This window comes from Megascapheus bottae, unplaced genomic scaffold, assembly GCF_031878675.1.
Source record: "Megascapheus bottae isolate mThoBot1 unplaced genomic scaffold, mThoBot2.hap1 HAP1_SCAFFOLD_195, whole genome shotgun sequence".
NCBI lineage: Eukaryota > Metazoa > Chordata > Mammalia > Rodentia > Geomyidae > Megascapheus > Megascapheus bottae.
In genome coordinates, this window is record NW_028327276.1 from 200,731 (window position 1) to 215,026 (window position 14,296).

General features: G+C 45.1%; 2 long non-coding RNA genes across 3 annotated transcripts; both read right to left on the reverse strand.

The window, feature by feature from the left end:
* Positions 1–429: 429 nt before the first annotated feature.
* Positions 430–5,882, reverse strand: LOC150040174 (uncharacterized). Of its 2 annotated transcripts, XR_016534040.1 has the most exons (6): positions 5,735–5,882; positions 4,450–4,509; positions 3,215–3,323; positions 2,215–2,377; positions 2,053–2,131; positions 430–1,628 (listed from the first exon to the last, which is right to left on the reverse strand). It is a non-coding gene; the product is annotated as an uncharacterized LOC150040174 (long non-coding RNA). The 2 variants fall into 2 exon arrangements; XR_016534039.1 differs by having other exon boundaries at positions 430–2,131.
* Positions 5,883–6,131: 249 nt separating this feature from the next.
* On the reverse strand, positions 6,132–11,936 carry LOC150040175 (uncharacterized). The gene is made up of 2 exons (XR_016534038.1): positions 11,239–11,936; positions 6,132–7,376 (listed from the first exon to the last, which is right to left on the reverse strand). It is a non-coding gene; the product is annotated as an uncharacterized LOC150040175 (long non-coding RNA).
* Positions 11,937–14,296: the final 2,360 nt, after the last annotated feature.

The following is a 14,296-nucleotide window of genomic DNA, read 5'->3' on the forward strand; positions in this document are numbered from 1 at the left end:
CAAACACAGGGCTTTGTGTATGCAAGGTGAGCATGCTACTGCTAGGCCATGCTCCCGGCCCTTTATTTACTTTTTAATGCTTACTTGGAGATCAGAGTCTTATGAACTTTCCTGCTCAGGCTACCTTTGAACTGTAATCTTCAGAGCTCAGCCCCTGGAATGGTTAGGAATATAGGTATGAGGTGGTGTCTGTCAGGTGATTTTTATTTTAATTTTTTTGTAACTTATTTGAGTTAGAATGCAATGAAACCTTACAGCTGAAGATTGAGTCACCATTTTATATTCACAATATTTCATTACGAAAGAAACTTGACTATCCCTCTTGTAGCAGTTTCCAGTCTGTTTGTCTGTGACCATCCTCATGGGACTGATCACCTGATCTGTGTAGTATGTTTAACAGATCTAGCAGCAACACCAGACTCAGGGAAATTTGTTGGGTAGCTTTTATTAGGAGACATGTAATACCAGATTGTTTTTCTTCCTTGATTAGTTGTTTGCAACATGCTAACACTCTAGTTTACCAACTTCTTCATGTCTAAGCTAGAAAATGTCTACAAAGGGACATTTCACCTCCTTGGCTACTAAATTACTCTGCCATGTAGTTAAAGTAGAAAGGAGAATGGACGACTGATTCTCTTTATTCAAAGCAATAAGTGAATGCTGTAATGTCTTCCAAAGATAGTCAATGGCTTTTATTTTCTTCTACTACATATCACCATGAACTTGTGTGTTGAAGCTAATCTGATAGTTATATCAACTTGTCATACTCTCATACTTGATATGTTTCAACTTGTTGTAACTGTTCTCCTTATTGATATTAAAATGGTCATATCTTAGCACAGGAAAACTTAGCCCAATGGACTTCTAGGTTCCTGATGGGGTACATTCATCTTCCTTGTGCCTTGCTCTATCTAGAATGTGTCATGTCTCCTAGGAATCTGGCTCCTTTCATAGAAAATGGCATTTGGAGATAATCCGCAGAGAACTATAGATGCTCATTGGTGTGGAGTTGACTATTATTTCTAGACATTGGGAGCAAACAGAGGTAGGAAACACATACCCATTTTTCACTGAAATGTATCATGAATTTCTAGTGATATTTTCAGTTTGAATTCTGGATTGTTGAGTTCTTATTTCACCTTTGCCAACCTCACTGAAGGAGGTTCACCTTTGTTAACCTCATTCTGAGTCTTCTTTCTCTCATACTATAAATCCCAAGGTTTGCTGACATGAACAATTACATACATGCAACAGAGACTGAGTGTTTAACATTCTGGCAGTCACAAGGCAGAACATTGATCTGTAGATTGAGCTGAGGAGAGCAGAAAGAATGACTACATATGTTTGCCAACAAGTTTGATTTGCAGAGAAAGAAGACTTAAAATAGGGAAAACTCCTGGACAGTTGTTATCTGTAGTTTATCCTGCTGGCTGGATCCTGGTCACCCAGTGCTTGTGAATCTATCTTCATACCCATCAGCTTCATGTAGAGGAAGTGCTGCCCGGACAGTGGAGTTCATGATGCTGGTGATTCTAGTGGGAGTGAGTTTCTCATGGCAAGGCAGACTGGCTCCTCCAATAATCTTGCTGTCCTTCCATGTGACCAAAGAATGTTGAACTTATCCACCACTGAGGAGTAGAATAAATTGGGTGCATCTGTATCTCCCACCATCCAGCTACGGTATTTGCTTCATAATGCCAGAATATTCCAATCAAAACTGTCCCTGTTGTTTCCCTTTCCTTCCCTAATTCAAATAACCATATAGACAATATACCAGGTGCCAAAATCACATACAGTGACAAGGGAACCAACAAAATGGTGAGACAAAGGGTGAACTAGTGTCAACAGTGATACAAGACAGTACGTTGGAAATGAACTTTACAACTTGGCTGGGGGCTAGGGAGAGAGGGAAAGTGGGAGAAAAACAGGGGAGGGAATAAGCATGTTTGAGATGACATAAACTCACTACCTTACATATGTAACTGTAGCATTTCTGTACATCACCCTGATGATGAAAATAAATAAACACATACATACATAATACATACATACATAAAAACCAACTCTCTGTGTTGCTTCTCTGTGGCTCACCTCCATCTGCACAGGTGTCTTTAGGTTTTAGTTCCTAATTCTATTAAAAGAAGCCAATATTAATAAGGTATAGGACAATCACCCAGCTATATTTGCATGTACTAAGCTTTTTTCTCTACTCACAGCTTTCTTAGGTTTCCTTTGAGGGAGGAGGAACATCTATTGCACCTTGTTGCTTTGCTGGCAGGGTCATCATTCACTAATGGCAATGTGCAAAGTGGGAAATCTCCTTTGGCACTTTCCAATTACACTCCAGTGTATATTGTAGAGAGTTCCTCTGTATCACCTGAGGGTGGTCATTGCATGATGACCAGACAATAATAAGAGAAACAATCATTGATTACATGTTCCTGTCCTTGTGTTCCCTGTAAATAGATCCAAAGGCAGTATGGGATTCAGAGGAGATTTGTTAGCAAAGGTGATAGGTGACTGCTACTAGGAGATACTGAATGTTGTCTGGTTATTTCTCTTCCATGAAGAGTAGCCGTCGATGTGCACAGACCAGGCACATTAACTCATGGTTGATTGCAACAGACTGACAGACTAGTTTACAATTTTCTTCATTTAGAAGCTGGAAAATGTCTCCGGAGGAAAAAAAAATTTCACCTCATTGACTATTGGATTTGCTTTGTGACATAGATTTGCCTTATAACATATGAAGTAATTGGAAGACCGGCTTGGGCTCAACCTTAAGTCAGATATTTGAATCGGAATTATTAGACATCTACTCTGTGGAGTTTTGACACTGTCCTCACTAATAAGAAAGTATTAGCTTAGACTTTCTTTTCTGTTGTCATTGTGTGGGTTGTCAGGACCCTGGGGACTGGGGAATTACCTGTATATCCTTTGTTCCTGAACAGGGTATCATTTCAAAGCTTCAAAACACTATATTTTTTCCCAACATAAAAGTAACAGTAAGGTTGGAGCCTTAATTGCCTGGTATATATTGACTCTGTTTTATGAACTAGGCCATTTTGAACTGTGCAGGTGACACTCTGTCAATGCAGTGGTATGCCTTGAGATAGAATGGAAACGGGTTCTGATGTTGCCTCTGACTAGCTGGGTGACCTTGGATAAATCAAACCTGACATTTCTATCTATGAACTACAATGCTAACACCTACCTCAGAGGGTCCTTGATGTTCAATTGATCCGTGGTGTTCTACAGGTCTCCACTCAGTGGATAGGACTTTCCTTCACAATCTGTATTACCACTTGGATTACTGAAGAACCCTAGAAGTGAGGTGAGTCCTTCCTCCTTTTTTCGTGCTTTTCTTTCCTTTTTTCTTGTCTGTCCCTCCTCTCCCATCTTTTTTCCCTCTACTCTTTGACTTCCTTTCTCTTATTCTGTTAATTTCCCCTCATCCTCCCTTCATCCCCCCATCCGGTCCCTTCTTCCTCCACTGAAGTTAAACAGCACCAAGTAACAACACATCAGTGATGTGAGTCTTGCTATGATTTCATTCAAGCAGCAATGTAGCAATGTTTCCAGCCCTGGGGATATCCAGCTCTCTGAAAATGAAAACAGATTAAATGCCATGTCTCCCCTTTATTAGAGATTCAATAAATTTGGCAGGAAAATGGTTGTTATTCTGAGACTGGACATTCCATGACCAATATGTGTAGGTTGGAGCTCCTCCTCTATGTGTGGGACAGTGGCTGACTCCTTGCATTTCCAATGTTTTATTTGTCCCTTTTATAGAAAGAGTTTCTTTTACACCTGGGCAAAAAGTTGAGATCATATCTACACGTAAATTAGGCAAAAGAATCTGAGAAGTTTAGCTAAAAATTTCCCATAAATAAGTGAAAACATGTTCCCTTCTTATGATAGAAACAGCAAATGTACCCTAGAGCACGCAACCAGCTGACTGTCAGCTTGCAGTTTCTGGCCATGACTGTAGTAGTTCAAGTCCACATACATTTTCTTTTTGCCAGTCTTGGGCTTGAACTCAGGGCCTGAACACTGTCCTTGGACTTTCTCAAAGCTAGAGCTCTACCACTTGAGCCACAGTACCACCTCTGGCTTTTTTCTATGTATGTGGTATGGAGGAATTGAACCCTGGTCTTCGTGCATGCTAGGCAAGTACTCTACCATTAGACCAATCTCCCAACCCCCCCCCCGCCACACAATTTTTATTGTATTGGAAATTCTCAGATCTGATCTGCAGAAGGATAGATTCCTAAAAATAAATCTTACATACCAAGCTTGGGTGATGCACCTTTTATTTTGCCGAATGTAAGCATTAGAAAAAAAATCCAGCCAGGTGCTGTTGGCTCACACATGTAATCCTAGCTACTCAGGAGTCTTTGATCTGAGGATTAAAGCCAATCTGGACAGGAAAGCCCAGAAGACTCTTACCTCCAATTCATCACCAAAAGAGCTGGAAGTGGTGCTGTGGCTCGGTGGTAGAACACTAGCCTTAGGCAAAAAAAAGAAGAAAAAAAGAAAAAGTAAAAAAGCACAAGGAGTATTATCCAACAAGATGTGCACTCATTACCTGATTTATGTAACTGTAACTGCTTTGTGTATCCCATTTATAGTAACAATAAATTTCCTTTTTTTAAAAAAAAAAGCACAGTGACAGCACCCACATGCTCAGTTCAATTCCCATCTGTCACTACCATCATTTAAACCAAATAAGTGACTTCTTAATGACAAAATCAAGGTCTCAGTTTCAGAATGTAGGGTAGAATGTAGTAGCACAGGAACCACAGGGTTATCTGAGCTTGAAGGTGAGAGGCTCAGGAGGCCATTGGCAAGAGTAGAGCTGATGTGGGTTTTGTCCATGATTTATCCTATGTAATATTCATGTATGGTCTTGTGTGTTGTGTGTGGTGTACATACATGCTATGTGTAGGTTCTACTCTGAAAAGGATGAAATCAATGATGTTTGGGGGTGCATGCATAATGGAGTTACCAGTGCTTGTTTGCCTACCCCCCCCCCCCCCCCCCCGCACTTCTTCCTGCCCTCTGGGCAGACAACACCTCCCAGGTAGAAGCCAAGAGTGCTTGTTGACAGCTAGGACTTCTGGAAACATATAAACACCAACTCAACTCCCCAAGAAACTATATGGTCCATGGCATGCAAAGAAATGTCTGTAGAGAAATCTCGGTGTGGTTTCAGCTTCCTGGCAGGACTACCTCCAACTACAGGAAGCACTCTTACTAGAGCTAGTCCATCTAGGGTCCTCAGGCTGAAAGCAACCTCTGTTCCTGGGTCTCGTGCCTGCTAGACCCCACAATTTTTTTCTCAGTAAAAGCCTGTGGCTGACAGCTCCAGGCAGAGACTTCAAGAGATAGAGGCCATGTACTTCTCCTGAGGCACTTTTGACACAGAAACCTCAGCTACTGTCAGACTCTGCTGGCAGAAGTTCCTCCTAACAGCATCGCTCACAAAGCAGCCACTCCCTTGTGTTTCTTAGGAGGAGCAAGGAGTCTGGTGAGGAAGCCCACACGTTGGTATATCTACCTTTCATTGTCCTTCATGCATCTGACCCTAACATGGCGTTAGGTCATGCTGACAGGGCAGGAAGTCTTCTATTCTGCCTAAAGTCTTTCCCTCTCCCACACACTGTCCATCCTGACACCAAACTCCATTATCAACCACTTCAGCAGAGATTGTCAGCAATGGCAGGTGTCTCACCTGTGCCAGGCCTGAAGCAAGATGGAGCAAAGGGTAAGAACGCAGATAGGAGGGAGAGCACTCGGAGTGATATTACATCGACAACCCTTGAGAGAGCATCTGGCCTTGTGTGCCGAGCCGGGCCCATTTCACTCAAATGGCCTGCAAACTAAACAAACCTCTGCCCAATGCACTGCAAGCTCACAATCAAGTGAGCCTGGTGTTGGGGTAGGAGCTGCCCATCAGGGTCTCGGCAGGGAGCGAGGCCTGTGTGTAATCACATCCATCTTCTCCAGGGTAGATGATGAAGACAAAAGGAAGCTCCATCTGACCATGGAGGCGGCGACCCTCGGATCCCCAATCACTCCCCAGGACTCAGCAGAGAGAAGCTTCAGATTATAGAACTGGACAGAGCCACTGAGATACACTGGACTTATTCTGAAACCATTTGACAAAATGAGAATAACATGTGACGGGAATCTCCATATTCACCATAAAGTTATCTCATCCTTGCTAAATGTTAAATATCTATAAATTTCTAATACATATAATATTTACATATTATAATATATAGTATATATGAAACATATCTCTATATATTTAAAGGTCGATGGCAAGGTACAACATTAACACGGAGGAGAAGGGGGAAATCAAGTGATAGTTGCTATATTACTAGCACATCACTCACATATGTGATATATAAACATACATTGTATACACACACCCAACATATTTGCACACCACATATACAATACTCATATGTCCTGCACATGTTTTCACTTACATTTGCTCATCCTATGTACACACAAACCATACACACACACACACACACACACACACACACACACACACACACACACACACACACTTCTTCTTTCTTCTTCCTCCTTTGTGTTTTTGGGGGCTGGCCTGTCTGTTGTACAACTTGAGAACCCCTACTCGCCCCCAGGAAAACCAAGTGGCATAACTCTGGGTGACCTTTCAGCCCAAAGTCAGTGGGCAGACAGATGTTTGCAGCTGGCAGTGACACTGACATCTTGAAAACCATGAATCCAGACAAAAGGGAGTGATATTTTCTCTCTAAGATTTAAATTTAAGACGTTATTTCACAAAATGGTACTCTCCTCCACGAACAAACAAATAGCTAAGGCGATAAACAAGCAGCTCAGGCAACAAAGAAATATGCTGCACAGATAAATGGCAGGGGAAAGAAACTTTTAAATATGTCTTCAGCCACAGTCTGTAAATGTCTCTCAATGAGTTATCTTGCTCCTCAGGGAGTGTAAGTAAAGCCTTTCAGAAAGACAAGGAAACTATGAATGAGGAGACAATCCAAAATTTGCTAAGATGCTATGTGATGTTCTGTACATGAAAACAATCCCCTTTTTGCAACAGAAACAAGCATACAATCTGTCTTAAGAGAATATTTTTTGTTCTACTGTATTGCATACATATGTAATATATATTAATACTGATTTTGGGGGCAGGGCTCCTGTAAATTGTGTGCTGCCTTGTGTGCTGGTGAGCCAGTGTCACCAGCTTGTCTGTTTATTTAGTCTAGCTCTTCTCCTGGAGGACTTGTGTTTCTGGAGCAGGTAATCTTCATCAGGGGTTGTTTCATTTCAGCCTCTGGGGAAAGGTCTTGGTCCCTTCCTGGTGTCCTCTGGAGAGAGAAAGGGGACAAACAGCTAGTGAGCAGTGGACTCAGCATGGCACCAATTTAGGTACAGTGGGGAAATGGGAGAAAGTGTCACCTCTCAAAATACTACAGGATATAAAATAAGTACAGGCCTTTTGACTGTCTAAATGGAAGTGGTATGTATGGGGACATATCTTCATCAGAAAAGAAGTTAGTTTCTCATCAGGAAATATTTATTTATTTATTGTCAGTACCAGGACTTGAACTTAGGACCTAGGTACTGTCCCTCAACTCTGCTGTTCAAGGCTGGTGCTCTATCACTTGAGCAACCGCTTCATTTCTAGCTTTTTGATGATTCTTTGGAGTTAGGGTCTTAAGGATTTTTCTGCTTGGGCTGGCTATGAAGTGTGATCCTCAGATCTCAGCCTCCTGAGCAGCTACGATTACAGGCCTTGACCAATGCATCGTGGTGAGTAGGGGACTAGTTTTGAGCTAAGTTTTTGAAATTTGGACCCTGTCTTTAGTTTCTTTTTCTTTACCAGTTTGTGGCTGACTCTACAATGCCATTTTGACCATTTCTGGACAAAGCTGGACCTGCATTGTGTGAACCTTTTTTTATGTGGCTTTTTCTCCTTGGCGGTAGTGGGAAGTGAAAGACATTTTGAGTCCTAAAACCTCAACTGTGCTAGAGTGGACAGAAACAACGATGTCATAAAAGTGCGAACGATGGCGTGTCTGGGACAAATGAGGGCTCAATAAACCTCAGTGAGGGTGGAAGGGAAAGGATTTGCAGCAGAGAAATTAAAAAAGAGCTGCCACCAGCCTGAGAAGCTTTCTGCCTTCCCAGGGAGGCCAAAGAATGTACAGCTCCACAGAACAAAGAAGCACCATCAGGAAGCCAGCACAGCTCCTCCTTGGGAACTGTGGCTCTCTAAAGAGCCATCACTTCTGCTCTGAGTTTTGAGGATGTTCTAAAAAACAAAAACAAAACCAAAAAAAACACAGAACATTAGCTAGAAAAGTGTTTTGGGAGAAAAGGGAAGGAGATAATTTCTGCACAAACAATAACTGGCCTTGTAGCTTAGCCCATTTGGAACCAGTGGAGAGAGAAAGATTGACTTTTGCAAACATAAAAAGTGATGCCTCTAATCTTAGCAACTTCATGAGATCTGAGGATTGTGTTTCGAAAGCCAGCCTGGGTAAGAAAGTCTGTGAGATTTATTTTATTTTATCTCCAGTTAACCATTTAAAAATCCAGAAATTGTTCTATGGCTCAAACGGGAGAGTGCTAGCCTTGAACAACAAAAAAACTCAGGCGTTGAGTTTAAGCCCCAGGTCCAGAACAAAAACCAATAAAAAGAGTTCCCTGCTGGTGAGGAGGAACATTTATGTATGGATTATTCCTAAATCTTAGGGGTGAAATTCTGCAGCAGCCCTACTGTGTTCTTGTAGGAGTGGATGCAGGCATCTTTTCTTGGTTGCCACTGAGGTACCTTCTGCTCAGAAATCCAGAGGACGCAAGACAGGGGGCTTGGGGAAGATGCTTTAGGAATGAATGAACTTCTTCAAGTGCTCTATTCAGGCTTTGACACAACTGTCCTGTTCATCTTGAGATGCGGATTTGGGCCCAGAACTGGCAGGACTTTGTGTATCTTGGGGAAAACTCGATCTCTCTTTAGTTTGGAGTTTATTTCCAGAACGTGCCCACTCCGAGTTATGCCACCACAGAATCAGGAGGAGCCCTCTTCTCTTTTTATGAAATAGACAAAAATCTGGAACAAATCTAAAATCTGAGTTAAATATATATATTTAATGGAAAAATTCTCAAGCTTCTGAACTTGGCAGAGAAAATGAGAATAAGAAAGTTTCTAATTGAAGGGAGAAATGACTTTGGAGTGACATTTACATTCATGGAAGGCAAAGATGGAGGAGTGCAGATGTCTCTGGGCCAGCTGCAACCATGCTGGCCCAGAGCTCCTGCTGTCTCTTTCTGTCCTTGGCAGTGGTGGTGCTTGTGTTTATAACAGCTTGGCACCTCCCAGAAGCAACAAAGACATGGATGTCATCTCGGTGTTCTTCTAGAACCCTATCTGGGTGGTTATCTAACTATCTTCTTTTTTTTTTTTTTGTTGGGGCAAATACATTTTATTCAGTCCTGGCATCAGACTGGCTGAAGTCCTGCTGTGGGTGCCAGTGCCCCCAGAGGGAGAGATTCTCCCAACTCAGCTACGAGACTAGTTCTCCAAGACCACAGACAGTGACATCTCTTCACTCACATGACATTTTTTTTCATAGTCTTTTTGTTGTTTTCTTAAAAAAAGAAAAAGAAAGAAAAAAAAGGAAGAAAGAAAAGAAAGAGCGCAAGAAAGGCCCAGAGCCGGAGCACCAAGCTTAAAGGAGGCAGCTGGTGGCTTTGTCAGCGAAGGGAACGCGTGGGGCAGAGCCCTCCAGAGACCCTGGGCAGGGACCCCGAGGACTCTGGGACCGTTTGTTCCTGAGATTTGTGTGTGTGAATGAGAATGTGTGAGCACCCAGAGGGTGAACACACGCCGGTGAGATACAGGTAGTGAGGGCAGGGGGTGGAGGGAGAGGCCAGAGGGGGCTGGGGCTATGGGGTGAGAGGGTTAACAGCGTGGGGGCAGGGTTCCCACGGACACCCTGAACTGGACACGATTTCCTAACAGCAGCGCATCCTTATTTAACACAGGAAAAGGCTGGGATGCAATCGGCCTACGTCCACTCTCCTCAACTCATCCTTATCCGGTCCCCCAGGATGGGGACGATGGTTTCTTTCAAACCACTTTCCTGCTGCTCCAAGCTCCTACCACCAGCGTGCCTCAGTTTCTCCCACTGAATACTGCAGCTGTGATTGTGGATGGATTTGGGTGATTGGAAGGGACAGTTGTTAGGGAGGAGCCCGGGCTGAGAAGGTGCCCTGAGGTGATAGGGCGGTTCCCAGAGTGGGGGAGGGAGCAGCTGGGATTGGTGGGTGCATCAGCTCAACAGTTTTCTGAGAAAGTCCCTTTCTTTCTCGGGACTCTTAAATCTCTCGGGGGCAAGTAAGTAGGGATGTCTGTGGGGACCCAGTTTGGCTCTAAAGGCAGTTGAAGCCAAGGGTGAGGTGGGCGTGGGCAACCCCATGGGGAGGGGAGCACATGGGCTATTAGGTGAGTTTCAAGCTCAAACTAACTCCACCCGGGCAGCTCTCTCCCTTCTCAGTGCTCCTCCCATTAAGGCAGTGACGCCCCGTCGGGTTGAGAGGGAGCCATGGGCTCTGGGATCAAAGGATCGCTCCACACTCGCCCCCCGCCCCCTTTCCCCCAGCAAACGGCAGGAAGCCGGCATCTGGCCGGGAGTCAGCCCCCTCCTCCCAAGGAGCACTAGGCATGCGCAAGCGCAGGAGGGCGGGCCCAAGCGGAGGGGCGGGGCGTCGTGCTGGGCGGGGGGTGGAATGAGCGCGCCCCACCTCCGGTGGGGGAGGGGCCGGGGAGGGGCCAGGGAGGGCCGCCCCTCAGGATCGCCCCGGAACCCCAAAGGCAGGCTAGGCGAGGGCGGAGGGAATCCAGAGCGAGTGAGGGAGGGGGGCGTGTCCTCCGGCCACGAGGAAGGGCGTGAGCAAGTAGGGTGGGGGGGAGAGGAGAGGGATGCGGTCCGTAAAGGGGGGCGAATCAGCGTCGGAGGAGGGGGGGCTGGCTGCTGGTGGCTGTGCGGGTGAGGACTGGATGGGGAGGGGCTTGGATGTCAGGGAAAGCGTGGGGGCTGGGCTGCCTTGGGGTGTGTCTGTGGGGGAGGGGCGCGTCTGGACCGGGGGGATGGGCACTCCAGGAGGGGGGGAGGCTGCGCGGGAGATGGGGTGCCAGCCTCGGCCTCCGAGGGGCCCCAATACCTGATTCCTGTATGTAAACAGCTGGTTTGGGGGCGTGCACGCCCCGCTGACGGTGGGCTCAGTAGGTGAAAACCAGGTCGGCGATGCTAGACGGGCGCCAGTCCCCCGCGATCATCTCGGTCACCTCGGGGGTGCAGTAGTCCGGGACCTCGAAGTGGGACGTACCCGTGGCAGGCGGCAGGTCTGGGTCGCGGTCCAGGGAGCTGCAGTCCAGGCCGGTGGGAACTGGGGGCAGCCTGGAGAGAAAGCCCAGCGGTTCGTCCCCTGACCCCACAGTCTCCTCTTCGCCGTCCTCCGCGGTTATCTAACTATCTTCTATCCTCTTCTCTCTTCTCCTCTTTCTCCTCTTTCTCCTCCTCCTCCTCTTTCTCCTGCTTCTCCTCCTCCTCCTCTTCCTCCTCCTCTTTCCCCTCCTGATCCTTTTCCAGTGCTGTGCTGCTACTAGGGCTTGAACTCAATGCCTGGGCACTGGCTCTTAGCTCTTGGGCTTAAGGATAGCTTATTCTACCACATAAACCCCAGCTCCATTTTCGTTTTAATTTTGTTGGCTAATTGCAGATAAGAGTCTCACACATTCATGTGTCTGGGCTAGTTCTGAACAGAAATCTCAAGTCTCAGCTCTCTGAGAAGGTAATATTCCAGGCATGAGGTCTTGACGCTTAGCTCCATCTGTTGTCTGTATTGAGGCAGAGGCCATGGCTCTTTGTTCTCTTCTTTAATTTTTTTTTTTTTAGAAAAAGTGATGAGCAGGGGACTTTCAGTTACACAAATATTGAATACATTTTTTTGAGCACTGTTACCCCATCCCTCATTTTTTCCCACTTGCCTCTCCCTATTCCCCTTCCTCCAAGCTGCTCATATACAACAGTGTCAAGTGTGTCTCAATGTTGCATTAGTTCATCCTTTGTCCTGCAGTTTCTGCGATTCCCTTTCCCTTCCACACATCAAATAAACTTATGTGCAATACACAGGCTACAGAAATTTAATAGAAACACAAACAACAATAACAAAAAAATCCCTACTTACAAGATATAATAAGAACCTCTAGTTTCCGTGTCTCAGAGTTCATGGATACATTTCATTATATGTGGTGTTGTGAGCCAGGCAATTGGGTTATTGAGATACCCTGTTAAGAAGACAATAGACATATTCTAGTTCTTACAAATGAGGAAACCATGCAATCTACTCTTCTTTGGGTCTGGCTTACTTCACTATTTTTTTCCAAGTCTTATTCTCTTCTTAGGAGAAAGAAGCTTTGGTTGTCTTTGCTTTCCTGGGTGCCTGCCTATGGGTGTGAAGTTTCTAGGTCAGGGAACAGCAACACATTCCCCATTTGAAACTATGGGTGCTTAGCGACACCTTACAAGGGGAAGGTGGAGGTGGTAGGGTAATTGAGCTTGGCTGGTTCACAAAGCATCTATGTTGTGTCTATTGACTATATCTCCCAAATAGTTCTGGAATCAACCCTGTTTTCTTTGTTCAGGCTAGAACTTTAACAAAGCTTTCTGTAATTTAGGACATTTTTAGTTGCACACAATAGAAACTAAGCTGCAGCCTTAACAAAAAAAGGGGAAATAAAATACATCAGGTTTAGTTCTTGCAAGCCTATGGAATGCAAAAGCAAGGTGAAAGCTGGACTCTAAGAATGGAATCAGAACCTGGGACAGGGACAGTTGCGAGTCATGACCTCATACCCATCTGCCCAAGCTCTGAGTTCCAGTCCCAGGATTGGTTCATACATACACACACACACACACACACACACACACACACACACACACACACACACCCACACACACTCCTGATGGCTGGGCAGATAATATATCTAACGCTTGTATGTGTACCATCCTGTTCCTAAGGCAGAGCATTTTGTTTCTGCTTCTCTCTTCTGCACCTTAACACTCATCTCTAGTCCAAGTTCTAGTTTTTTGGGGGGACACAATAGTACCTTTTTGTTGTCAGTCCTATGCCTTGAATCCAGGGCTTGGGCATTATCCCTAAGCTCCTTTTTGCTCAAAGCTAGCACTTGAGCCACAGTGCCTCTTCCGACCTTATCTGACTACGTGGTACTGAGGAATAGAATTCATTCATGCTAAGCAAGCACTATACCACTAAGTCACATTCTCAGCCCCCCACAACTAGTATCTTTTGACAATAGAAGAAACTCTTACATCCACTGGCTTTGAGCAGCAAGTCTAGCTCCTAGCATTTTGCATCCTCAAACACACCAATTTTGTGTCTGTTCTTACACTCGGGCAGTTTGTTTTCCACTAAATGTCCTCTCTGTCTCTCTCTTTCTTTCGGTACTGGGGCTTGAACTCAGGGCCTTGAGTTTTCCCTTAGCATTTTTGCTCAAGTCTGGCAATCTACCACTTGAGCCACATCTCCATTTTTTGCTTATTTTTTTCCTGGTTAACAGATGAGTCTCCTGGATTTGTCTGCTGGCTTTGAGTTGGAATCCTCAGATGGCAGCCTTCTGTGTAATTAGGATTATAGGTATGAACCACTGGTTCATTGCTTAGATTTTGGGTTCCCCCTCACATAATAACTGTTCTCAGGAACAAGAACCCCTCCTCGATAAGATATAGCTGGATAAGTGAAAGGATCTAATCAGGCATAAGGGATCCCCTCTATGAATTCAATATATTGTCAGTGGAGCTTATCTTCTAGGTGGGGAGGGGTGACCCTACAGGAAGCCTCGATTAAGTGTGTATGAGAAAGGAAGAAAAGAGCGACAGGTGCAGATGCTCAAGTGTCACTTGTGACAGCAGGACACTAAGAGGACAAGAGGGAAGGAAGAGTCCTGCTGTCTCAGGCAGGTGCACCCAGAGCACACTGTCTTCTCGTGCCAGGATACAGGTGGAAAAGCTTTCTGACATTCCTAGCTGTCTGTCACCTGGCAGTTTGTTTCAGGTTGAGTGTTGCTTTGGAAGCGGAGGAGCTGAGCATTGCAGACTGTCTGGGGAAGGAAAGGTGGAGTCTCTGTAGCCTGTCTGGATTGCAGGAAATTGAGGTGAAATGAGGAGCGAGCTGAGAAGAGGAGGACAGACACAGGAAA